Source organism: Hordeum vulgare, chromosome 5H (genome assembly GCF_904849725.1).
Source record: "Hordeum vulgare subsp. vulgare chromosome 5H, MorexV3_pseudomolecules_assembly, whole genome shotgun sequence".
NCBI classification, from domain to species: Eukaryota; Viridiplantae; Streptophyta; class Magnoliopsida; order Poales; family Poaceae; genus Hordeum; species Hordeum vulgare.
In genome coordinates, this window is record NC_058522.1 from 133,238,235 (window position 1) to 133,265,962 (window position 27,728).

The window sequence follows — 27,728 nt, forward strand, 5'->3', positions numbered from 1 at the left end:
GCTAGCGATGGAAATGTCTTTGCTAAATTTGTTGGTTACCGTTCTGAGTACATTGAATCGTCTATTTGGGTTCCTAAGACCGTTGTTACTAACCTGAAAGGACCCATTAAAGAATGGGTACCTAAATCCAAGCATTGATCTTATGTGGTAATTTGCTTCCGGTGGAGTGTCATGGATGCTTGTTAGCGGAGCAACAAATCATATGACCGGAAGCAAGGGCTTGGTGGTGGACGTACATCCCGACCCATCCATAGCCACCCAAATCTTCTTTGGTGATGATGAAATTTCAAAGGTATTGGGTCTTGGCAAGGTGGTAATTTCTCCGGAACTTACCATTGAAAAGGTCACACTTGTTGAGACCCTCGCATACAATTTACTTTGTGTTCATCAACTTGCACTCACGGGTTTTAGTACTCTCTTTAGTATTGACTCTGTGGCCCTTTTGTGGAGCAAGACTCTTAAAGTAGCCTTTGTTGGGCATGTCGAGAATGGTCTCTATGTGGTTACCTTTTTGGAGCGACCCACTATGACCGCGACTTGCCTAATGGCTAAGGTTGATGTGGGATGGTTGTGGCATCACCGGCTAGCCCATGTCAATATGATATCTTTGCAAACTCTCCTCAAAGGGGATCACGTTCTTGGACTAACAAATGTGAGTTTTTCCAAAGATCATGCATGTAGTGTGTGCATTGAAGGAAAGCTACATGAGACACCTCACCGCCCCACGACTACCATATACTCGAAGAGGCCCTTGGAGCTCCTCCACAAGGATCACGTTGGTCCTCCATCTTTTGATAGTCTTGGGGGAAGAAAGTATTGCTTGGTGATAGTGGATGATTACTGAAGATATACTTGGGTGTACTTCTTCAAGAGGAAGGGTGAGACCAGGCAAACTATCGTCGACTTTGCCAATGAAGTTCAACGTCAACATGAGGCAAATATATTAATGATTAGAAGTGACAATGGCACCAAGTTCAAGAATTACTTATTAAATGAATTTCTAAGTGACAAAGGAATTAATCATCAAAGCTCCGTGCCATATACCCCTCAACAAAGTTGTGTTGCGGAAAGGAAGAACTAGACGTTGATGGACGCGGCAAGAACCATGATGGCTGAGTTTAAATCCCCGTATAACATTTGGGTTGAAGCCATCAACGCTGCTTGCTACACATCTAATTGGTTCTACCTCCACAAAGTCTTGAACAAGACTCCTTATGAAATTCCTACCGGTAACAAGCCAAATCTCAAGTACTTCTGGGTGTTTGGTTGTAAGTGTTACATTCTTAAGAAAGGTGCTCATTTGTCTAAATTTGAACCTAGAGCTCTAGAGGGAAGATTTGTTGGTTATGTCACAAACTCTCGTGCTTACCATGTCCTCAACAAGTCCAATTGACTCATTGATGAGACGTGTAATGTGGAGTTTGATGAGAATAATGGCTCCCAAGTGGAGCAAAGTGGTCTTTGTGTTGTAGGTGATGAAATTCCTCCCCAAGACATAAGAAGAATGGGTGTGGGACACTTCCTACCCATTCAAGAACCCCTTGTGGTAGAAGGAGAAGGACAATGTTCCACTCAAGTGGAGCCATCACCAATGCAAGACATGCTTCCGAAGAACAAACCGAAGGCCCTCAACCCTGTGATCAACATCAAGGAGAAGATCAACCTCATGATAGTACTTCACTAAGTGATGTCCTTGATCAAGTTCACTCCTCCGAGCAGGCTGAAGGTCAAGATCATGCTCAAGATCAAGACCAAGCTCATGATCAAGACCAAGCTCAAGATCAAGAACCATCTTTCAAAAGCGGTAAAGGTCACAAAAAGGTTTCTCCTTAGCTTACTTGTGAAGAGATTCGAGAAAGACGTGCCAGCAAGCTCTTAAAGAATTCTCATGTGTTAGAGAATGTCTATGACAGCTTGATGAGAGGGGTAACCACTCATTATCAATTAACAAACTTAAGTGCCCATCATGCGTTTGTTTATTGCATTGAACCCCTTAAGGTACAAGTGGTGCTGGAGGACATGGAATGGACTAAAGACATGCATGACGAACTCAACAACTTCGAGTGCAACAAAGTGTGGATATTGGTGCCAAGACCAAAGTAGAACCACAATGTCATTGGAACAAAGTGGATCTTTAAGAACAAGCAAGATGAAAACGGTGTCGACATTCATAACAAGGAAAGTTGGTAGCACAAGGCTACTCCCAAGTTGAGGGTATCGACTACGGTGAAGCCTTTACTCGTGTTGCTCGCCTTGAATCTATTTACATGTCGCTTGCATTTGCTTAATATCATAACTTCAAATTATATCAAATGGATGTGAAGAGTGCATTTCTTAATGGTCCTCTTAAGGAGTTGGTATATGTCAAGCAACCCCCGGGGTTCAAGGATCCCAAGTTCCCCAATCATGTTTACATTCTCGATAAGGCACTCTATGGCCTTAAACAAGCCCCACGAGCATGGTATGAACACCTTACGGAGATGTTACATGATCATGGGTTTGAAATTGGGAAAACTGACCCCACTCCTTTTTACTAAGAAGGTAAAAGGGAGTTTTTTCATATGCCAAGTATATGTTGATGATATTATATTTGGTTCTCCTAACAAAGCTTTTAATGAAGAGTTTGCCGCACTAATGACCAAATAATTTGAGATGTCTATGATGGGAGAGTTGTAGTTTATCGTTGCATTCGAAGTCAAGCAACGAAGTCAAGGAACCTTCATCAATCAAGCAAAATATACTCAAGACATGCTCAAGAGGTTCAAGATGGATGATCTCAAACCAGCCAAGGCAAACACTCCATGCCTCTAAATTGCCATCTTGACCTCGATCCCAATGGTAAAATTGTGGATAAAAAGGTATATCGCTCTATGATTGGCTCTTTGCTTTAGCTTTGTGCATCTAGACCATATATTATGTTGATTGGCTCGTTGCTTTAGCTTTATGCATCTAGACCAGATATTATGTTGAGTGTGGGAATTTCTGCATGATTTCAATCCGCACCTAAGGAAAGTCACTATGTGGCTGTCAAGCGAATCTTTCCATATTTGGCTCATACCCGAAACTTTGGCTTATAGTATCACAAAGGTGCTTCATTTGATCTCATAGGATACTCGGATTCGGATTTTGAGGGGAGACCGTGTGGAGAGGAAGTCAACTTCCATAGGTTGCCAATTTGTTGGTCGCTCTGTAGTAAGTTGGTCTTCCAAGAAACAAAACTGTGTTTCTCTCTTGTCCACCGAAGCCGAGTATGTCGCTTTTGGAAGTTGCTGTGCTCAGTTGCTCTCGAGAAGGCAAACTTTACAGGATTATGGTGTCACATGTGAAAAAGTGCCTCTTTATTGTGATAATGTAAGTGCAATATCGATCTGCAAAAACCCAGCTCAACGCTGCAAGACGAAGCATATTAGTATTCGTCACCACTTCATCCGGGAACATATAAAGCAAGGGGAAATTTATCTAATTTACCTCAACATTAATGATCAATTTGCAGATATTTTCACGAAGCCATTGAGTGAAGCAAGATTTCGTGAGTTAAGGCATGAACTAAATATCATGGATTTGAGCAATGTGAATTGAAATCAGGCACACCCCATAACTCTCATCATACTATCTTGTTTAGATGTAGGCATGAATTCAGGGGGAGTGTTTTTCTCTCAATGAACTCTCCTCCCCCTATTATCCATAAATCGATCAAGTCTTTCACATTAGTCAACTTAGATGACAATTGTGCTTCAAAGATGAGTTTTGGTCATGGTCCCAAGGTTAAAATCTTCGCGGTGCCAGACCAACTAACTCAAACATAGAAGGCTTTGGCCACCGCCCAAGGTTATTGTTGTTTCTTTGCAAGGTCACTCCACGATTCATTTTACTTCTCATTTTGCACTCTTTTGTGTTGGAGTACCTTCTTGTTCCCTTTCAAGTGCTTGTGTGTCATCCTTCTCTCCACTGCATAGACAAATATGTCTTATTGTGCAGATTTTGGGGTTGTTCTTCTAGTTGTCGGCGGTACTACTGCCCCTAGTACGGTACCACTTCTCAAGCGGTACTATCATGCATGTGAGTGGTACTACCGCCTCAAGGAGTTTGTGGGCGGTTCAAGTAAGGGGAAGGGGGAGTTCTAACTCCCCCATACCCATTCACTTCACCCTCCCCACGACTCTCTCTCTCTTTGAGGCAACCAAGAGCACCACCGGTGGCCTGCTCTGGATCTCCCTATCCGTGCCATCCTCCGCTTCTCGACCCGTGGGATCACTCCCCATCTCCCTCGTGCCATGGACCCTCGATCCACTTTCTTTGTGATGTTATTTTGTTGAATATTGATCTAGTTTGCTTTTTCATGGCATGAGTGGGATGTGTGATAGATACTAGTTGCACTAGATTAGGCAGAGCTATGAAAAAATTGGGGTTTAGAGCTCCGGCTATGCTGTCCCCATTGTCGTGGAAGTCTTCTGCCTTCCGGGCGGTACTAGCCCATGCATGACCGGTAATACCTCTGCGGCGGAAGTAACACTGATGCACGAAAGCTACTACCGCCCTCGCACCGGCACCTAGTTTTTATCTCCAATTGCCTATTCTTTTCTGGTTGCTTATTTGACTTATGGAGTACTTTTTACACCTGTTTTTCCTGTCATTCTTCTTGTGAGTTCTAGGTGATGGTAGCTCTCCTCCGGTTGGTCATCACGTGAACCCTCATTGTGGCTTCAAGCGTGCTTGCACTTCTGATGAGGCAGGAGCTGGTTCTAGTACTCAACAACAGAGCTAGTCTAGAAAGCATGCAGTCTTCAAGAAGAAGGGTCCAAAAGAGCCACAATATATGACTCAAGAGGAGTTTGTGGCTTTTCGTCAGCAGGATCCCTATTTTGTTCCTCAGGCCGAGGCTATTGTTGGGCGTCCATTCTGGAATAAGGCTGAGTATCTTATTTATTCCAAGATCATCAAGACAAGGACCAATCTCTTTGTGGAGGCCAAGAGCATTGATACACGACACATGACCTGCCAGCCTCACACTGCATATTTTGCTGAAGCTCATGCTCTTTGTGACCAATGGAATCTTGGTCCTATTATCAGCTTCAACAAGGACTTTGACAGTGAGATTGTGGCTCAATTTTATGCCACGATCCACTTTCATGAGGGTGATGAGAGGCGCATGACATGGATGACTGGTGGTCGTCTGCTGCACTCCGAATAGAAGACCTTCGTCAGCTCTCTGGGTTATGATGATCGTGGCCCGGATGAGCCCATTGGACAGAGGCCACATACTGACGGTGTTGATGCTATTCACAAGTCCAAGCTTATGTGTCATTCTAAGGTTGTGAAGACTGCTAAGGGAGGGTGCACTGAGCTCATTCCCTTTCTAGACATCCTGCACAAGATCTTGTGCAACACTCTATTCCGTCGGGTTGGCAACAAAGACCATGTGCATTCTTATCTTGTGAATCTATTACTTCTTTGCATCAAGGAATGAGGTCGCGAGCCCACTTTGAATGTTTCCCGCATTATGTGGATGGAGTTGTGTTCCGCCGTTCTTGTCAAGCTGATTGAGGATACTTGGAATGCTATGTTTCCTACTAAGATTTTGGCGACTGCCGGATGGTTCGTCATGGTGTTCTTAATCTCCGTGTGAAGGAAGATTGGGGGATTCCACATACTGTTCCTGAAATTACTCCCATAGACTCACATGATGGGCCCGAGCCTCACAGTGAATTTCTACCCAAATCTGTGATTAACCATCTTGGGCATCCAAGCTAAGGAAGAAGATGAAGGATCTCTTCTGCTTCCAGGCTAAGGAACACTACAAGTCACATGTTGATGCGAAGAAGGCACGTAGTCGTGACAAGATGATCATGAGGAAGATTGTCCTTGCTGTCCAGAGCGGATCAGAGGACAAGATCCCGGATGAGGAGGCCTGGATGAAGTCCAACTGTCAGTGGACTCAGTCTGAGGAAGAAGTGTCTGCTGAGGAGGTGTTTGCTACTTCAGATGAGCAGAGGGCAATGATGACGAGGAGTACTGAGCTTACCATCATTTCTGCTTCTTATCGTTCTCTCTGCCCCTTTTTGTGTCTCGGTGACAAAGGGGGAGATAGTGTTTAGCTTAAGCCAGATATGCCGAGTCACGAGTGCTTTATCGTTTATTTGCTACATCCTCTCGTGAAATCATTTTATTTGATTGCATTGGTTTGTGTTACCATGACTTGTGTGAACTAAAGTATGGTGTAAGACATATGCTACCTTCCATGTTATATTATGTCTACTTTAGTGATTATGAGTTCATGTTTCCTACCCATGCATCCATGCTTAACTCTCATTCCCTGTTCATGGAAGCATGTGGTCGTGTCTATAAAAAATACAGGGGGAGCTTTGATCCTAGTGTGTGCTCTTTGCATTCCAAAAGCATACTCAAATAGCGAACACATCTAGGGGCAGTGTGTCTATTTTTTGTAGATATTGAGAATGCCAAAACTTCTTAATTTATTCATATTATGGAAAATCTCGTATTGTCATCAACCCACCAAAAAGGGGGAGATTGTAACAGCAAAATTTATCCCAAGTAGTTTTGGTGGTTGAGGACGATGCCCCTTATGGACTAATTGTGTGCATTAAGCTTTCACGGGATTACCAAGTGGCACGAGACGGTTATTTTCCCCTCAGTGAGTGAAAGAGAAGATAGTGCTTTGCTATAGATTTAGGGTTGGTGGACTCGGGTCATAGGTAATCTCGTACTATCAAGAGGGGTTCCGCGTTTGGAAAGGTTGGGTAGAACAAAATATCTCACACTTGCACCCCATCCGTTTCCCGGAGCAATGGAACTTTCCGGAAAGAGCCCAGAAGTTGTATAAGCATAAGTACCACACGGAGGGCGTTAGTACTGCTCGAGCATTACTACAACCCACCAGTACCGGCCTCTCTGATGTCTACTACGCAACCTTCTCCTTGTAGACGTTGTTGGGCCTCCAAGTGCAGAGGTTTGTAGGACAGTAGCAATTTTCCCTCAAGTGGGTGACCTAAGGTTTATCAATCCACAGGAGGCGTAAGATGAAGATGGTCTCTCTCAAGCAACCCTGCAACCAAATAACAAAGAGTCTATTGTGTCCCCAACACACCCAATACAATGGTAAATTGTAGAGGTGCACTAGTTCGGCGAAGAGATGGTGATACAAGTGCAATATGGATAGTAGATATAGGTTTTTGTAATCTGAAGATATAAAAACAGCAAGGTAAATAACAATAAAAGTGAGCACGAACGATATTGCAATGTGTGGAAACAAGGCCTAGGGTTCATACTTTCACTAGTGAAGGTCTCTCAACAATGATAACATAATTGGATCATATAACTAGCCCTCAACATGCAATAAAGAGTCACTCCAAAGTCACTAATAGCGGAGAACAAACGAAGAGATTATTATCGGGTACGAAACTACCACAAAGTTATTCTTTCTGATCAATCTATTCAAGAGTCCGTAGTAAAATAACACGAAGCTATTCTTTCCGTTCGATCCATCATAGAGTTCGTACTAGAATAATACGTTAAGACACACATCAACCAAAACCCTAATGTCACCTAGATACTCCATTGTCACCTCAAGTATCCGCGGGCATGATTATACGATATGCATCACAAAATCTCAAAATCATCTATTCAACCAACACATAGAACTTCAAAGAGAGCCCCAAAGTTTCTACCGGAGAGTCAAAATGTGTGCCAACCAATATGCATTGGTTCCTGATGACCCACAAGTATAGGGTATCTATCATAGTCCTTTCGATAAGTAAGAGTGTCGAACCCAACGAGGAGGAGAAGGATCTGACAAGTGGTTTTCAGCAAGGTAATATGTGGAAGCACTTAAATTATCGGTAACAAGTAGTTGTGTGGTGAGATGATTCGGAGCAGGTAGCAAGTAACAAAAGTAAAAATGGTGCTGCAAAGTGGCCCAATCCCTTTTGTAGCAAGGGACAAGCCTGGACAAAGTCTTATACGAGGTAAAACGCTCCCGAGGACACATGGGAATTTCTATCAAGCTAGTTTTCATCACGTTCACATGATTCGCGTTCGTTACTTTGATAGTTTGATATGTGGGTGGACCGGCGCTTGGGTACTGCCCTTACTTGGACAAGCATCCCACTTATGATTAACCCCTCTCGCAAGCATCCACAACTAAGAAAGAAGAATTAAGACAAAGTCTAACTATAGCATTAAACTAGTTGATCCAAATCAGCCCCTTACGAAGCAACACATAAACTAGGGTTTAAGCTTTTGTCACTCTAGCAACCCATCATCTACTTACTACTTCCCAATGCCTTCCTCTAGGCCCAAATAATGGTGAAGTGTTATGTAGTCGACGTTCACATAACACTACTAGAGGAAAAACAACATACAACACATCAAAATATTGAACGAATACCAAATTCACATGACTACTTATAGCATGACTTATCCCGTGTCCTCGGGAACAAAATTAACTACTCACAAAGCATAATCATATTCATGACCAGAGAGGTAATGAGTAGCATCAAAGATCTGAACATAAACTCTTCCACCAAGTAATCCAACTAGCATCAACTACAAAGAGTAATTAACACTACTAGCAACCTTACAAGTACCAATCGGAGTCGCGAGATGGAGATTGGTTACAAGAGATGAACTAGGGTTTGGAGATGAGATGGTGTTGATGAAGATGTTGATGGTGATGAGTCCCCTCCGACGAGATGAGTGTTGGTGATGACGATGGCGACGATTTCCCCCTCCGGGAGGGAAGTTTCCCCGGCAGGATCATCCTGCCGGGGCTCTAGATTGGTTCTGCTCAAGTTCCGCCTCGTGGTGGCGACGAATCCTCCAAAAATCCTCCTCTTGAATTTTTTTAGACCGAAACCCTTCTTGTAGCAAAATAGTGGGGCCATGACTCTTTCAAGGGCTAAAAGTAAAGGTACAAGATAGGCCCTTCACAGAGGGAAGCAGAGGTTGTCATGCGCTTTTGAGGTTTGGATGTGTGTCCTCTTAGTGTGGAGGAACGTCACTTTATATTGCCTCCTGTGATAAAGAACTATATTATGAAGTCTATCACTTTTATGTGTTCCTCATCACAGGTTCGTACAAAGCTTATTTTCCACACACTAATAGATCATGCATATCACGGAGCAATTTTTATTGCTTGCACTGATGACAACTTACTTGAGGGATCTTATTCAATCCATAGGTAGGTATGGTGGCCTCTCATGGCAAAACTGGGTTGATGGTTTATGGATGCACAAGTAGTATCTCTACTTGGTGTGGGGGTTTTGGCTAATATGAGGTGGAAGCAATCGTCACATGCTAAGGGATCTCTAATCATATAACATTGTTCAGAACCAATTAAACACAATTTATTATGTTGTCTTCCGTGTCCAACATGTACTTCTAAGCATGGAATAGTGTAGTGAGTGTTCACAATCATATATGATGTCAAAGAAGATATATTTATATGTGAACCTCTCCTTTCTCACTTTTAATTGCAACAATGACCAAGGTCTACGTTTGTCTACCCTCAACAAGTTTCAATCATCATTCTTTTTATATGTGAAGCCATCACTTCCCATAAGATCATTACACGATCTTTCATGCTTTTGTTCTTTTCTCATACTTTTGATCATGGCATGAGTCAAGGCCCATAACTAAGACACTCTTTATTATATGGCTCACGAGCTCGATTACATCGGGGGTGACACAAAGCAAAACTCAAGCCTAAAACAATAAGACCTTTAATCTACTAGAGAAAGATAAAACTGAAAAGGAACAAAGTAAAACAAAGGTAAAGGCAAAAGATGTGATGGTGATACGATACCGGGGCAACTCCCCCAAGCTTGGCACAAGCCAAGGGGATTGCCCATACCCATGCCTAGTCGTCTTCCTTTGGAGGTGATGGTGGTGGAGTTGTTTTGTCCTTTGATTCCAAGAGGGCCATCAATCTTTGATTTATACCTTGGAGATCTGTGATATGTTTCTCCAGCAAAACAACTTCGCGAGTGAGATAAGTATTGCGAGCACGAGTTGTTTCACAAAACCTTAAGAGTTCAATCAATGTTGGAGATAGTAGGTGGAGGTAGGGTTGAAGGAAATCCACTTCTTCAACTTCTTCCTTGTTGAACACAAATTGCTCTTCGTCCCACGCCTGATTCTCCTTCTTAATTTTGCCCGTGGTTTCTTTAGGTAGCCTTTCCTTAGCCTCCATGACCTCCATTCTTTTCAGATCAGCATTTACTTCTCCATAGACTTGAGGTAGATTGTTCTCCCCCACAGATTCCTGAGACGACATCTTGCCCTAAATCTGCGACAGAAAACAGGCTCAAAACGAAAACAGAGGAAATCTACGTGATACAAGGGTCAGACCTTATGGGAGAATATATAATGATTTTTCCCGACCAGAAGGAGTACTCCGCAAGAGAACAGAGTCTGGGAGGCACACGAGGTGGCCACAAGCCCCCCAGGCGCGGCCAGGGGGGTGGCCCGCGCCTGGCAGGCTTGTCGCCTCCTCGTGCGCTTTCCGGACTACTTCAAATTTTTCTAATTTTCTAAGTATTCCAAAACAGAGAAAAAATCCTACTAGAAAATTTTTGGAGTCTGTTTACTTACCGAAACACATACCTCTTCGTTTTCGGAGTCTGAAACAGGCTGATAAATATCCCTTAGGTATTCCTCCGGAGTTATGGTATTGATAATATTGCTTTCAACATTTATGGGAGTACCTGAGATATAATGCTTGATTCTCTGCCCATTTACCACTCTCGGACAATTACCTTCCGTGTTGTTGATCTTGATAGCACCGGAACGATATACTTCCTCAACAATGTAAGAACCTTCCCATTTAGAGAGAAGCTTGCCTGCAAAAAATCTTAAACGAGAATTATATAGCAAGACATAATCACCTACATTGAACTCACGCTTTTGTATCCTCTTATCATGCCACCTCTTAACATTTTCTTTGAACAACTTAGCATTCTCATATGCCTGAGTTCTCCATTCATCAAGCGAGCTAATATCAAATAACCTCTTCTCACCAGCAAGTTTGAAATCAAAGTTGAGCTCTTTGATTGCCCAATAAGCTTTATGCTCTAGCTCAAGAGGTAAATGACATGCTTTACCGTACAACATTTTGTACGTAAACATGCCCATGGGATTCTTATAGGCATTTTCTGACGTTTAGCGATATTACCTATTCTTTGACATTCGTCACAAGACAAGACAAACTTACAGGTATCCTTGAAGAGAGTGGGCCAATAGAAACCTGATTCAAATACCTTCTGTGCAGTTCTATCTCCCGCATGGTGTCCTCCGTAGGCCTCGGAGTGACACTTCTGTAGGATCTGTCCCTGTTCATGTTCACGTACACAACGTATGATAACACCGTCTACTCCTTCCTTATAAAGGTGAGGATCATCCCAAAAGTAATGTCTCAAGTCAAAGAAAAATTTCTTCTTTTGCTGGTATGTGAAAATAGGTGGTATATATTTGGGAACGATATAGTTTGCATAATCAGCATACCACGGTGCACTACGTGAAGTATTGATGACATTCGATTGCTCATCAGGAAAGCTATCATCAATAAGTTGTGGGTCATCAAGAACATTCTCCAACCTAGACAAGTTATCTGCTACGGGGTTATCATCACCCTTCCTCTCGACAACGTGCAAATCAAATTCTTGTAGCAAGAGAACCCATCTGACGAGTCTAGGTTTAGCGTCTTTCTTCTCCATGAGGTACTTAATAGCAACATGATCGGTGTGAATAGTGACTTTGGAATCAACTATGTAAGATCTGAACTTTTCACATGCAAAAACGACTGCAAAAAATTCCTTTTGCGTAGTAGCATAGTTTCTTTGGGCAGTGTCTAGAGTTTTACTAGCATAGTGAATAACATTCAACCTATTATCAACTCTTTGCCCTAGGACATCACCAATAGCATAATCACTAGCATCAAACATGATTTCAAAAGGTAAGTTCCAATTAGGTGGTTGAACAATAGGTGCAGTTATCAAAGCCTTCTTAAGTATTTCGAAGGCTTCCTCAGAATCATCGTCAAAAACAAAAGGAATATCCTTTTGCAAGAGATTGGTAAGAGGCCTAGAAATCTTAGAGAAGTCTTTAATGAACGTTCTATAGAAACCAGCATGTCCAAGGAAACTTCGTATACCTTTGATATTTGTGGGGTATGGCATTTTCTCGATTGCATCAACCTTAGCCTTATCGACTTAAATACCTCTTTCAGAGATTTTATGTCCTAAGAGGATGCCTTCATTAACCATAAAGTGGCACTCCTCCCAACTCAAGACAAGATTATTGTCTTTACATCTCTGCAAGACCCGATCAAGGTTGCTGAGGCCATCATCAAAACAAGACCCGTAAACGGAGAAGTCATCCATGAAAACCTCAACAATCTTTTAAAAGAAGTTAGAGAATATAGCCATCATACATCTTTGAAAGGTGGGAGGTGCATGACGTAAGCCAAAAGGTATACGTCTGTAAGCAAAGGTACCGAAAGGGCGGGTGAAAGTGGTTTTCTCCTGATCAGCTTGTGGAACTGGTATTTGGGAGAAACCAGAATAACCGTCTAGAAAGCAGAAGTGTGTGTGTTTAGACAGTCTTTCTAGAATTTGGTCGATAAAAGGCAAAGGGTAATGATCTTTCCTAGTGGCCTTATTCAATTTCCTAAAACCGATCACCATGCTATAGCCAGTAATAATCCTCTGTGGGATCAATTCATCCTTATCAGTAGGGACAACGGCAATGCCTCCCTTCTTAGGGACGCAATGCACCGGACTCACCCAATCACTATGAGCAACAAGATAGATAATACCTGCTTCTAGGAGCTTTAGTATTTCTTTTCTTACTACATCTTTCATCTTAGGATTTAATCTCCTTTGATGATCAACAACTGGTTTGGAATTAGTATCAGTTTTAATCTTGTGCTGGCATAGAGTGGGACTAATGCCCTTGAGATCATCAAGAGTATATCCAATAGTAGCACGGTGCTTCCTCAGAATTTTTAGTAACTTCTTTTCTTCATGCTCTGAGAGGCTAGCACTAATTATGACACGATATATATATCTCTTTTTCATCAAGATAAGCATACTTAAGAGTATCAGGAAACTGTTTAAGCTCGAACATAGGATCACCTTTTGGTGGGGGTGGATCCCCAAGTAGTTCAACAGGCAGATTATTCTTAAGGATATGATATTGTTCTGAGACAACTCTATCTATCTCATCCGTTTCATACATATGCATAGCATTTTCATGCTCAAGAAAGTATTGCTCTAAGGGATCAGTAGGAGGCACAACAATAGAAGCTAGGGCAATAGTTTCATCCTTACTAGGAAACTCCTTTTCATGAGGTTGTCTACCAAACTTGGAGAAATTGAACTCGTGTGACACACCTTCAAAGCCAACAGTGACAGTTTGCTTCTCACAGTCAATATGAGCATTGATAGTATTGAGAAAAGGTTTGCCAAATATGATGGGACAAAAGCTATCTTGGGTGGTAGCAAGAACGAGGAAATCAGCAGGATACTTCGTTTTACCACACAAGACTTCAACATCCCTAACAATTCCCACAGGGCAGATAGTATCTCTATTGGCAAGCTGAATAGTGACATCAATTGGTTCTATCTCGACGTGTGCAATCTTGTCTTTAAATTCATCATATAAGGATTGAGGTATTGCACTCACACTAGCTCCCACATCACATAAACCATGATAACAATGATCTCCTATCTTAACAGAAACAACAGGGCTATGTTTGTCTCTAGCATGTGGTTTAGCAATTCTAGTAGCATCTTCATAGAAGTGAATATCATGGCCACCAACATTGTCGGATAGGAGATCTTTGGTAATAGCAATGCTAGGTTCAACTCTAATTTTCTCAGGGGGTGTAGGCGTTCTAATGTAGCCTCTACGTATCACAGTTGAAGCCTTAGAATGATCCGTTATCCTAACAGGGAAAGGTGGTTTCTCCATGCAAGCACTGGGAACAATAGGATCATTATAGGCAATGACTTTCTCTTCAACTGGATTGGTTTTTAACTACATTGACTTCTAAGGGAGGATGATATTTAAACCACTTCTCTTTGGGGAGATCAATATGATCAGCAAAGGATTCACACAATGAAGCTACTATCTCAGAGTCAAGTCCATACTTAGCGCTAAAATCACAAAAAGTATTTGTTTCGACAAAGGATTTAACGCAATCAAACTTGAAATTCATACCTGACTCCTTACCTTCATCAAGCTCCCAATCTTCAGAGTTGTGTTTAATTATTTCCAATAAATTCCATCTGAAGTCAATATCTCTCTTCATAAAAGAACCGGTACAAGAAGTGTCAAGCATGGTGCGATCATCATGAGAAAGCCGAGCATAGAAGTTCTGAATGATAATTTCTCTCGAGAGCTCATGGTTGGGGCATCAATATAACATTGATTTAAGCCTCCCCCAAGATTGAGCGATGCTTTCTCTATCACGAGGCCAAAAATTATAAATATAATTCCGATCACGATGTACTAAATGCATAGGATAAAACTTTTGATGAAATTCCAATTTCAACCGATTGTAGTTCCATGATCCAGTATCATCTCATAGTCTATACCATGTCAACGCCTTATCCCTCAAAGATATGGGAAAGACCTTCTTCTTGACCTCATCCTCGGGCAAACCTGCAAGCTTAAATAAACCACAAACTTCATCTACATAGATTAGATGCAAGTCTGGATGTGATGTTCCTTTTCCTGTAAAAGGATTAGCTAGCAGTTTCTCAAGCATACCCGAAGGAAATTCATAGAAAATATTTTCAATAGGTGCAGAAGGTTGAGGAGCAACTCTTTGTGCTTCCGTTCGAGGTGAAGATACCCCGAACACGCCCCTCAAAGGATTAGTTTCCATAGTGACAAGTGACAATAAATTTCAGCACAATATATAAATGTTTCCTTACCAAGTTCCACTTACCAAAGGCGCTTCACTCCCCGGCAACGTAGCCAAAATAGAGTCTTGATGACCCACAAGTATAGGGGGATCTATCGTAGTCCTTTCGATAAGTAAGAGTATTGAACCCAACGAGGAGCACAAGGATCTGACAAGTGCTTTTCAGCAAGGTAATATCTGCAAGCACTGAAATTATCGGTAACAAGTAGTTGTGTGGTGAGATGATTCGTACCAAGTAGGAATTAACAAAAGTAACAACGGTGCAGAAAAGTGGCCCAATCCCTTTTGTAGCAAGGTACAAGCCTGGACAAAGTCTTATACGAGGTAAAACGCTCCCGAGGACACATGGGAATTTCTGTCAAGCTAGCTTTCATCATATTCATATGATTCGCGTTCATTACTTTGATAGTTTGATATGTGGGTGGACCGACACTTGGGTACTGCCCTTACTTGGACAAGCATCCCACTTATGATTAACCCCTCTCGCAAGCATCGGCAACTACGAAAGAAGAATTAAGACAAAGTCTAACCATAGCATTAAACTAGTGGATCCAAATCAGGCCTTTACGAAGCAACACATAAACTAGGGTTTAAGCTTCTGTCACTCTAGCAACCCATCATATACTTACTACTTCCCAATGCCTTCCTCTAGGCCCAAATAATAGTGAAGTGTTATGTACTCGACGTTCACATAACACCACTAGAGGAAAAACAACATACAACACATCAAAATATCGAACGAATGCCAAATTCACATGACTACTTATAGCATGACTTATCCCATGTCCTCAGGAACAAAAGTAACTACTCACAAAGCATAATCATATTCATGACCAGAGAGGTAATGAGTAGCATCGAAGATCTGAACATAAACTCTTCCACCAGGTAATCCAATTAGCATCAACTACAAAAAGTAATTAACACTACTAGCAACCTTACAAGTACCAATAAGAGTCGTGAGACGGAGATTGGTTACAAGAGATGAACTAGGGTTTGGATATGAGATGGTGCTGATAAAGATGTTGATGGTGATGAGTCCCCTCCGATGAGAGGAGTGTTGGTGATGACGATGGCGACGATTTCCCCCTCTGGGAGGGAAGTTTCCCCGGCGGGATCGTCCTGCCGGAGCTCTAGATTGGTTCTGCTCAAGTTCCGCCTCATGGCAACGGCGAATCCTCCGAAAAGCCTCCTCTTGATTTTTTTAGACGGAAACCCTTCTTGTAGAAAAAGAGGGGGGCCAGTGGGGCCAGTGGGAGACCACAAGCCCCCTAAGCGCGGCCAGGGGGCGCCTAGAAGGCTTGTGGCCTCCTGCTAGCGCCCCTCCGGTACTTCTTCAGCCCAATATTTTTTATAAATCCCAAAAAAATCCACGTTGATTTTCACGGCTTTTGGAGTTGCGCAGAATAGGCATCTCAAACTTGCTCCCTTTTCAGGCCAGAATTCCAGCTGTCGGCATTCTCCCTCTTAATGTAAACCTTGCAAAATAAGAGAGAAAAGGCATAAGTATTGTACCGTGAAGTGAAATAACAGCCCAAAAAGCGATAAATATCAACATGAAAGCATGATGCAAAATGGACGTATCAGTTCCCGATGTCACGAAACCCGCAAGTTGATCACCAAAACATAAATCAAGTACTCACATGAATATCCCGTTGTCACCACAGATAGACACATGCAAGACATACATCAAGTGTTCTTAAAGACTCAATCTGATAAGATAACTTCAAAGGGGAACTCAATTCATTACAAGAAGGGAGAGGGGGAAGAACATCATAAGATCCCACTATAGTAGCAAAGCCCGCGGTACATCGAGATCAAGACATCTCAAGAACACGAGAGAGAGAGATCAAACACATAGCTACTTGTACATACCCTCAGCCCCAAGGGTGTACTACTCCCTCCTTGTCATGGAGATTGCCGAGATGATGAAGATGGCCACCGGAGATGGGTTCCCCCTCGTGTAGGGTGCCGGAACAGGCTCCCGGTTGGTTTTTGCTGGCTACAGAGCCTTGCGGCGGTGGAACTCCCGATCTAGGTTTCTTTTGGGGGGTTTGTGTATATATAGGAATTTATGGCGGTGGAAATACGTCAGTTGGGCCCACGAAGACGTCACGAGCCTGCTAGGCCCTCGGGGGGGGGGGGGGGGTAGGGCGCGTCTACCGGGCTCGTGACTCCCTCGTGGCTCTTCTGGCCTTCTTCCAAAGCTTCGGGGGTCTCTTTTGGTCCAAAAAAATCATCGCGAAAGTTTTATTCCATTTGGACTCCGTTTGATATTCCTATCTGAAAAAGGTCAAAAACAAGGAAAAAACAGAAACTGGCACTGGGCTCTAGTTCAATAGGTTAGTCCCAAAAATAATATAAAATAGCATATTCATGCATATAAAACATCCAAAGTTGATAATATAATAGCATGGAACGATCAAAAATTATAGATACATTAGAGACGTATCAAGCATCCCCAAGCTTAATTCTTGCTCGTGCTCGAGTAGGTAAATGATAAAAACTGAATTTTTGATGTGGAATGCTACCTAACATATATTGTGGCACGAATATTAAGATCCATATGATTCAAGACAAAAAGTTTAATGTTGACATAAGAACAATAATACTTCAAGCATACTAACAAAGCAATCATGTCTTCTCAAAATAACATGGTCAAAGAGAGTTATCCCTACAATATCATATAATTTGGCTATGCTCCATCTTCCCCACACAACGTATTTAAATCATGCACAACCCCGATATTTGTCAAGCAATTATTTTCACACTTTTACTTTCTCAAACCTTTTCAACTCTCACACAATACATTAGCGTGAGCCATGGACGTAGCACTATAGGTGGAATAGAATATGGTGGTGGTTGTGAGGCAAAAAGGAGGAGATGGTCACATCAACTAGGCGTATCAACGTGCTATGGAGATGCCCATCAATAGATATCAATGTGAGTGAGTAGGGATTGCCATGCAACGAATGCACTAGAGCTATAAGTGTATGAAAGCTCAAAAAGAAACTAAGTGGGTGTGCATCCAACTGGCTTGCTCACGAAGACCTAGGGCAATTTGACGAAGCCCATCATTGGAATATATAAGCCAAGTTTTATAATGAAATTCCCACTAGTATATGAAAGTGACAAAATAGGAGACTCTCTATTATGAAGATCATGGTGCTACTTTGAAGCACAAGTGTGGTAAAGGATAGTAGCATTGTCCCTTCTCTCTTTTTCTCTCATTTTTTTGTTTGGGCTCTTTGGCCTCTCTTTTTTTCCGGAGTCTCATCCCAACTTGTGAGGGAATCATAGTTTCCGTTCTTTCTTCACATGGGGCAATGTTCTAATAATGATGACCATCACACTTTTATTTAGTTACAACTCGATTCTTAGAACAAAAGATATGACTCTATATGAATGCCTCCGGCGGTGTACCGGGATGTGCAATGACTCATTTGTGACATGTATGAAAGATATTAACGTGGCTTTGCCACAAATACGATGTTAACTACATGATCATGCCAAGCAATATGACAATGATGGTGCGCGTCATAATAAACGGAACGATGGAAGTTGCATGGCAATATATCTCGGAATGGCTATAAAAATGCCATGATGGGTAGGTATGGTGGCTGTTTTGAGGAAGGATATATGGTGGGTGTAATGTACCGGAAAAAGTTGCGCGGTACTAGAGATGCTAGCAATGGTGGAAGAGTGAGAGTGCGTATAATCCATGGACTCAACATTAGTCATAAAGAACTCACATACTTATTGCAAAAGTTTTATTAGTAATCGAAACAAAGTATTAGACACATGCTCTTAGGGGAAGGGTTGGTAGGAGTTAACCATCGCGCGATCCCGACCTCCACACAAAGGATGACACTCAATAAAAACACCATGCTCCAACATCTTAACATAGCGGTTCACCATACGTGAATGCTACGGGAATCACAAACTCTAAAACAAGTATTTATACCAATCCGTAATTACTAACTAGCATGACTCTAATATCACCATCCTTATGTCTCAAAACTATATGCAAAGAATCAAACTTCTCATAGTACTCGATGCACTCTATATGAAAGTTTTTATTATATCCCTATTGGATGCCCATCGCATTAGGACTAGATTCATAACCTAAGCAAATTACCATGCTCTTTAAGACTCTCAAAATGATATAAGTGAAGCATGAGAGTAAAAGAAAAACTACTCCAAAAGATATAAGTGAAAATCAATGAGTAGTTGAATAATTATTTGGCTATGTGAAGACTATCCATCTAAGAATTTCAGATCCTAAGTGCCTTACTAAAACAAAATAAAATGACACTCCAAAGATAGCATGAATCATGTGAAGAAGCAAAAACTTAGGTTCAACCGATACTAACAGATAATTGTTGAAGAAGAAAGGTGGGATGCCAACCGGGGCATCCCCAAGCTTAGGTGCTTGAGACTTCTTGAAATATGTATTCGGTGCCTTGGGCATCCCCAAGATTGAGATTTTGTGTCTCCTTAATTCCTCTCATATGATGGTTTCCGAAATCTTAAAAACTTCATCCACACAAAACTCAACAAGAACTCGTGAGATAGGCTAGTATAAATCAATGGAAAACTTTATCATCCTCTACTGTAGTAAATCACTAAAATTATTATTTTACATTGCATACTAAATGCCTCTGCATATTTAAAACTCCAATCCACAAATAGGATCATTAAACAAGCAAACATATGCAAACAATGCAAACATAACAGCAATCTGCCTAAACAGAACAATCTGTAAAGAATGCTGAAAGATCCATACTTAATTAACTCCAAAAAATCTTAAACAATTCCAGTATGTAGAGAATTCATAAGATCATACTTTTTTCAAATTTCAAGTTATTTTGACATACAGAAAATTCTAGGTAATTTTTGCACTACAAGCAAACTTTTTGTTTTGGGACAGCAACTCCTATACTTGCAAATTAAGCATGGTAAAGGCTATCCTTGACATTTTTATTGAACTAATTGATGAAAAAAATTAATCTAAATAGCAGCAAGAAATTACGAATAAAAGGAAATGACACTCCAAGCAGAACACATATCATGTGGTGAATAAAAATATAGCCCCAAGTAAAGTTACCGATGGATTGAAGACGAAAGAGGGGATGCCTTCCCGGGGCATCCCCAAGATTAGGCTCTCTGGTGTCCTTGAATATGGATTTGGGGTGCCTTGGGCATCCCCAAGCTTAGTCTCTTGCCACTCCTTGTTCCATAGTACATCGAAACTCTACCCAAACTTGAAAACTTCACAACACAAAACTTAACGGAACTTCGTGAGATGGGTTGGTATGATAACGAGGAAATCAATCATTTGGGTACTGTCAAAAAAATACTCATAATTATTTTCACACAATTCTTACTGCATACTACTATTTCCACAATTTATATTACTCAATATAATCTATGGAAACACCAAAATAAGCAAACTATGCATTGAAAACAGAATCTGTCAAAAACAGAACAGCCTGTAATGATCTGAATAATAACCATACTTCTGGACTTCCAAAAATTCTGAAACAATTATGAAAATTTAGGAAATTTGTATATAAATAATTAGCAAAAAGAATCAACCTAAAATCACTCTCTGGATAGAAATTAGAAATGATTTCGCAAGCGCAAAGTTTCTGTCTTTTTCAGCATGATCAAACAACTATCACCCAAACTAATCATAAAGGCTTTACTTGGCACTTTATTGAAATAAAAGCTATAATACATGATTAATACAGTATCTTAATCATGTGTAAACACAAAAACAGTAAGTATACATATTGGGTTGTCTCCCAACAAGCGCTTTTCTTTAATGCCTTTCAAGCTAGGCATGATGATTTCAATGATGCTCACATAAAAGATAATGATTGAAACATAATGGAAACATCATGAAGCATATGACTAGCACATTTAAGCCTAACCCTTTTCCTATGCATAGGGATTTTGTGAACAAACAACTTACTGGAGCAAGAATCATCTAGCATAGGAAGGCAAAAGAAGCATAGCTTCAAATATTTCAACACATAGAGGGGAAACTTGATATTATTGTAATACGTAGAAGCATATGACCTCTCTCATAATAATTTTAGTAGCATCATGAATGAATTCAACAATATAATCAGCACCTACAACATTCTTTTCATGATCTACAAGCATATAAATTTTACTACTCTCCACAATAGCGAATTTATTCTCATGATTAATAGTGGGAGTATCGTAAAAGACTTGAACACTACGAATTGTTTCCACATTAAATTAGTAATGTTCAGTAAAAGGGTACTCATAATTGTGACAAGTTTTATCATCTTTTTTCTTTATAGTATAAGTATAATCACAATAATCATCATAGATAGGGGGCATGCTTTCGTCATAATAAATTTGATCATTCAAAGTGGGGGAACTAAAAAGACCATCTTCATCAAACATAGCATCCCCAAGCTTGTGGATTTGCATATCATTAGCATCATGGGTATTCAAAGAATTCATACTTTTTTTTTGAATGGAAGACAGTAGGATAAGATCCTACGCATGTATATATAAATCCAATAGTTACACATGTACATGGGGGGAGGGGGTGGTGTGGGGTGAGAGGGGGGTGAGGTGGGTAGGGTGGAGTTACATATTAGGAGGTGTCAGCTGGGGTTGCAACAATGTTATCTATGATCTGCACCTTGCTAGTAGGCACACGGTATCCAAGGTTAGAGAAGTCTATGCAAATCTACGTCGCCATGCCCCCAGAGAGGGAGTTATATGCTCAAAGCACTTGTTATTTCTTTCCTTCCATAGACTCCAGGCCGCCACTAGAAAAATCTCCATGAACATGTTCCAGGGGTGCGTTGTCCTCTGATGTTGCAGTATCTCCAGCCTATGTCGTCGATCCGACCATTTGATGTTTAGCATATCCCAACAGCGTTGGCTAAAGCTGCATTCGAAAAAGAGATGTTCAAGGGTTTCCTCCATGTGCTGGTCACATAGCATGCAGTCCAGAGTAGACCCGATGTTGTAATGCCTTCGTTTGAGCATATTCCTCGTGTTAAGCCTGTCCATCAGCATGAACCATCCGAATACCTTAATCTTTGGGACACATTTTGTTTTCCACAACCAGCTAAACGCCGCATGCACCGTGGCTCCTCTGAAATAGAACCGACGGTACGCTGTCGTTGTAAACGTGTCAGCTCCCCAGGCACAAACCCAGTCATCTCCTCTAGGGTTTAGTCGCACATCTCTAATTTCCTATTATATCACCTTGAGCTCTTCATGTGCTTGTTCCGACAGCGGCAGTGAGAAGGCTTCCTGTAGCGAGTTTGTCCTCAAGAAGGTCTGAACCGAAACATCCTCAGTTCTAGCGAAGGAGAAGGCACGGGGGAACTTTTCTGCATAGACGACATTGTTCCAGTCATCCTTCCAAAAGAGCGACGAAAGGCCATTGTTAACCCTGACTCGTATTATCCCTCGGAACACCGGCATAAGTTTAGTTAGTTCTCGCCACCAGAAGGAGCCACACCGATCTCGCGCATGGGGTATTGCTTCACTGTAGTGGGTGTTCCAAATCAATGATACCCATGGGATCTCCTTTCGGTTGTAGAACTTGTGAAGCATCTTCAGGAGCATGGCATCGTTCTGCAGCTTGAGATTCAAGACCCCCAGGCCTCCATTTTCTTTGGGGCGGCAAACTGCTTCCCAAGCTACTAGGGCATTGCTCTTAAACCCATCCTCAGTCTTTTTCCTCCACAAGCACCTCCTCCGGATCTTATCAAATTGTTCCACGATTGTCGGGGGAATTCCTAGAGTCCCCATTGAGAACACAAGCAGCAACGTGATGAGTGAGTTCATCAAAGCTAATCTGCCCGCATGCGACATCAGCGACATACAGCTATGGTTTTCCTCTCTGGTTTACACACAAGCAGCATCATGTCCAGGACAGTAGGCTTAGACGTACCTAGCGGGAGCCCTAGATAGGTGAATGGCATGGTTGCTTGTGCACATCGAAAGATCGAGATGATGGTGTCGCAGCCGTCCGGCGTCACGTTAATGGGAACTAGGGTTGATTTCTAATAGTTAATCTTGAGACCTATAGTCGTGGCGAAATCGTCCAGTATTCGTTTCATTCTCGCAGCTTAGACATGACACGCCTGCATGATGATGATGGTGTCATCGGCGTATTGGATAACTGGAAATGCAGCATCACCTCTAGGATCAATGGGGTGTGATAATAAGCCAAGATTCAAGTGTTTGTTAATCTCAGTTTGGAGGAGATCAGCCGCTAGTACAAAAAGCAACGGGGAGAGAGGGTCTCCCTGTCTTACTCCACATCTCCAGGGAAACTGTTTACCAGGGACGCCATTCAGTAACACCGATGATTTCCCTGACGAGAAGATGCATTTGATCAATTGGATCCACTTCGAGTTAAACCCCATATGTTGCATGATGGTGATCATGGCCGAATGTTCAACCGTATCAAACGCTTTAGCGAAATCCAACTTAAGAAGGACCACCTCCTTTCGGGAGCTTTGACATTGGTGAATGTACTCGAAAGCCCACGCCAAGCAATCATGAATAGATCTACAACGGAGGAACCCGTACTGGTTTTGATGCACAATTTGTAGAATAATTTTCTGAATCCGCTGTGCTAGTATCTTGGTGATCATCTTGAGGCAGCAGTTAAGCAGTGTAATGGGACGATAGTCATTTACTGTCTCAGGCGAAGCCGTTTTCAGGACGAGCGTGATGTGTCCATAATTGAGAGTTTCTAAGTTGAGATTACCTTGGTGGAATTCATCACAGAGATCATAGAAGTCCTTCTTGATGATGTGCCAGCAAGCTTTTAGGAAGGCGCCGTTAAAACCGTCCGGCCCTGGTGATTTGTCAGCTGGCATCTCTTTAACTACAACATCAATTTCTTCTTTTGCAAAGGGGACAACGAGAGCTTCAAAATCAACACCTTGTCGCCTGAGCTGTGTTAGATCAAATCTTATGTCTGGTGATCTCGTTGTGCCCATCCTTGTTCTATAGGTGTCAAACAGGAGAATCTCCTTGTTTGCATGTGTCTCAACCATGACTCCTTCTGCAGTTTTGAGCATGGATACATAGTTGCATCTATAACGTTCAGTTAACACCGTTTGAAAGAATTTGGTATTTTCATCTCCAAACTTGATCCATCTGATCGTGCATCTCTTGCGCCAGTAGTCTTTCTGGTATTGTAGCAACCTGAGAAGATGAGTTTTGAGAATGCGCCGGAAGTTTCTTTCTGGCATTGTGAGAGTACGTCTGTCTTCGATGGCATCTATCTCCAGCAATGTCTTGTTGGTGTTGATAGTTGCTACCTTTAGGCGGGAGATACTGCTGCTCCATCGTTTTAGCGCAAATCTTACTGCCTTAAGTTTCTGACAAATTATCTGAGCTGCATTGTTATCCCTACCATGTTTGATGGGTTTATTCCATGCTTGCGAAACCGTATCCATAAATCCTGGATGAGCAATCCAGTAGGTTTCAAAGCGGAAGATTCAAAAGCACCATAAAAACAATAGAAATGGTATCTCAGGCACAAGTTTAAGCTTGGTCATCTTCAGGGCCTGGTTCTTTGTGAAGGAGCTCCTTAGCTGCAAGATCTGCTTCAGGTATGGCACATAGATGTGTCCCAATGGCTTCCATTGTGTTGATGGCAATAGGTGGGGGTACCTCAATCGTCACGCCACGGTCAACATCGTGTAGTGCAATATTAGGAATCACCCTGGGCTTAACTTTTGACTTAGTGATCTTACCCTCTCCCATGGATGGAATCTTAAAACCATCATATTTGTTTGAACGCAGGCTGCGGCGAAGGTTAGCAGTGTCCACTTGTAACATAATTTTATCTTTGTTCTTCTCAGGGATCTTGCTGACTTGTGGCTCCTGATCCATGTTGCACTCTGTTTCCAATGAAGTTGTTTGCTCTAGAGTTGGAGATAGTGGTTGCTCAGGGGATAATGCTTCTATCACAACAGCAGATGATGAGCTGATCATGGGGAGTGTAGAACAGGTGTTGCTAAAGATCAGACCATAATTTCCCAGATCTACTACAAATTCCACATTCAGACATTCATGCTTGAAACCAAAACCATTATTCCAAGGCCCTCTAGAAGCTAAGAGAGGTTTTATGCCTATAAAGATGAAGTCATTCAGCTGCTGTCTTGGAGCTGGATCAGTTACCAGCAATGTGAGCACTAATTCTCCATGTTCAGATAAGCCAAAACAAATTCCTTCATTGTGAACTTCAAGAGAGATTCTCAAAAGGCCCTCAGAATGTTGCTGCTGAAGTGTTTGAGAGTGCATCACTAGTGGAGGCAGGGATCCAGCAGAAATAGTGGTGCTAGCAGAACTGTTGGAGTAAGAGATAGCATCATTCCATGCTTGGGATGCACTAACTGAAATGTTATCCTCAGGTACCAAACCATCTTGCACTTGGAGTCCCTGAGCAGCAAGCCAAGCTTGAAAATTATAGAGGTATGGAGGTAATTGTGGTGCGTGTGGTGGTGAAGCTGGCCACACACCCCATCCATTATTCTGATCTTGTTGCTGTGGGGCTACAGAGGAACCTCATGAGGTTGAGTTGCATTTTGAACCAGCCAGTTATGCACTTGCTATTGGTACAGTTGCTCAGCAGTTAGTTCAGGGCCAAACTGGGGGTGTGGGTTGCCATCAGGAGGAGGTGGTTCCTCCCCTGCAGGAAGAACTTCAGGTAACAAACCATTCCAGTCATTGCTACGCAAAATAGTAACTTGAACAGTCCAGCAGTCCCTAGCCTCTCATAGTTGCCAAACTACAAAGCTCTTTGGGATTAAACGCATATTGAGGACTCTCACCTTGAGCAGAACAAATCTTCTATCCTGTCTCGGGTTATACCAGGAAACAAGAGTGCCAAAATCACCTAGGGATTTCTGTATGTAGTACTCTGTTTGATAGTCATAAGGAAAACCAAAGTATATAATCCAGAGTTCAGGCCCAAAAGTAGTGCTACGGCGATTCAGGGCTTCATTGTGAGGTACAAATGTGATGAGGAGGTCCTCTTCCTCAAGCTGTAGGGGGGAAGCAATGGTGGTATCCCTCAAAAAAGCATCCGCAAATCCAAATAACCCAATGCCCAGTGGATGATCAGAAGATTCAGTGGTGAATAGTTGAGCTTCATGGAGCAAACCTTCTATCTGAGTTCGGATGGCTGCGCGACGATGAAGAGGAACGTTGAGGCTTGCCTCCGCAATCGCGAGGAAGTCGTGGTTGAGGGGTGGAAACGGCCCAACCACCATGCCACTCCGCACGATTCTGTCAGCCGGACCAGGTTCCACGGCGAATCCGGGCGGGAGGAACGGTACTGGGTTTTGTGGATACTTAGCCATGGCAATGGAGGTGTTTGGTAGCCGAGGAGACGGCGATGTGAGAGAAGACAGAGGAGGGTGCGATGACCGTAATATCGGAGGGGGCAGGAGGGTGATGAGCTCTGTGGGGGAAGGCGCAGAATTCGAAGCGTGAGGGGTAGAGATGGAAACTTTAGGTACACAAATCCATTTAGAGTATTTTTTTTCTCGCTTGAAACATGAATGAATTTTGTGTCCATATGCCCCACACCAGTCGCACCTTGTATCGCGACGTCGTTTTCCTTGAGAGGGAACCGAGCGGGAAATGGCAACTTGGGATTGATTGCAATCTCTGATACTAATGGCCCGAGTAATAATCGCAGGGCAAGCAATCACCTTGTGATTAGGAGATGAGCAGTTAATGCAAATCAAGCGCGAGAAACAATCACGTTTATGATGGCCCCATTGAAGGCATCTCGTGCATAAAAACGGCCAATTAATGTCTAATCCCGAGATTTCCTCGGCAGAGTATTGGGCTTGCGCTAAATCTGCCTTGTGACGAGCCTCTAAAACCGGCGGCCACTCCGAAGACTGTGGCGTGTATTTAAAAGCTGATTTAAGGAAACACTGCGGTGGTGTAGGATATGGAACATTAAGCCGAAATCGAAAACTGCCCAAATGAAGGAAATCGGAATTAGAGGCTGATCCCAAGTCCTCCAAATACGCTACGGCGACATAACTCTCCATTAAACACATATGCGGGCTCTCCTCCGAGGATGGCGTTGTGGTATGCAAACTTGCATGTGTCATGTTACTTGGATTGAGGGCACGCGCTACCGCATGTGATGATGAGGCTTCACCACCATGACGATTGCAAAAGTTGCTAAGATCAAGCTTAACCAAATCTGAGGAGTGGCTCAAAACCGGTGTATGGTCATTGATAATCTCTTTTCCAAGAAAACTTAAATCAGTTTTGATCGCCATAGATCTATTAGAAGAGATGTTAACCAATTCCTCATCTGCATGCCAATGATAATCATGTTGTATAGCCTGAGCAAAACGTCCCTTGAAGAGGTGGAAATGACAAACAAAATTGATACTTCTCATCATTTACATATTTTATGCCAAGCATTCATACTAACAACATTGCAATCCTGCTCATCATTTACATATTTTATGCCAAGCATTCTATGTAATTCTTCTTCTAGTACTTGAGCACAATTTTCCTTCCCATCATTTTCACGAAAGACATTAAAAAGATGAAGCATATGAGGTAACCTTAATTCCATTTTTTGTAGTTTTCTATTAATAAACTAAACTAGTGACAAAACAAGAAACTAAAAGATTCAATTGCTAGATCTAAATATATACCTTCAAGCACTAACCTCCCCGGCAAGGGCGCCAGAAAAGAGCTTGATGTCTACTACGCAACCTTCTCCTTG

General features: G+C 42.2%; 1 pseudogene; it reads right to left on the minus strand.

Moving 5' to 3' along the window:
* LOC123396414 overlaps nucleotides 1-24,210 on the minus strand; it is a 76,043-nt pseudogene extending 51,833 nt beyond the window's left edge.
* Nucleotides 24,211-27,728: the final 3,518 nt, after the last annotated feature.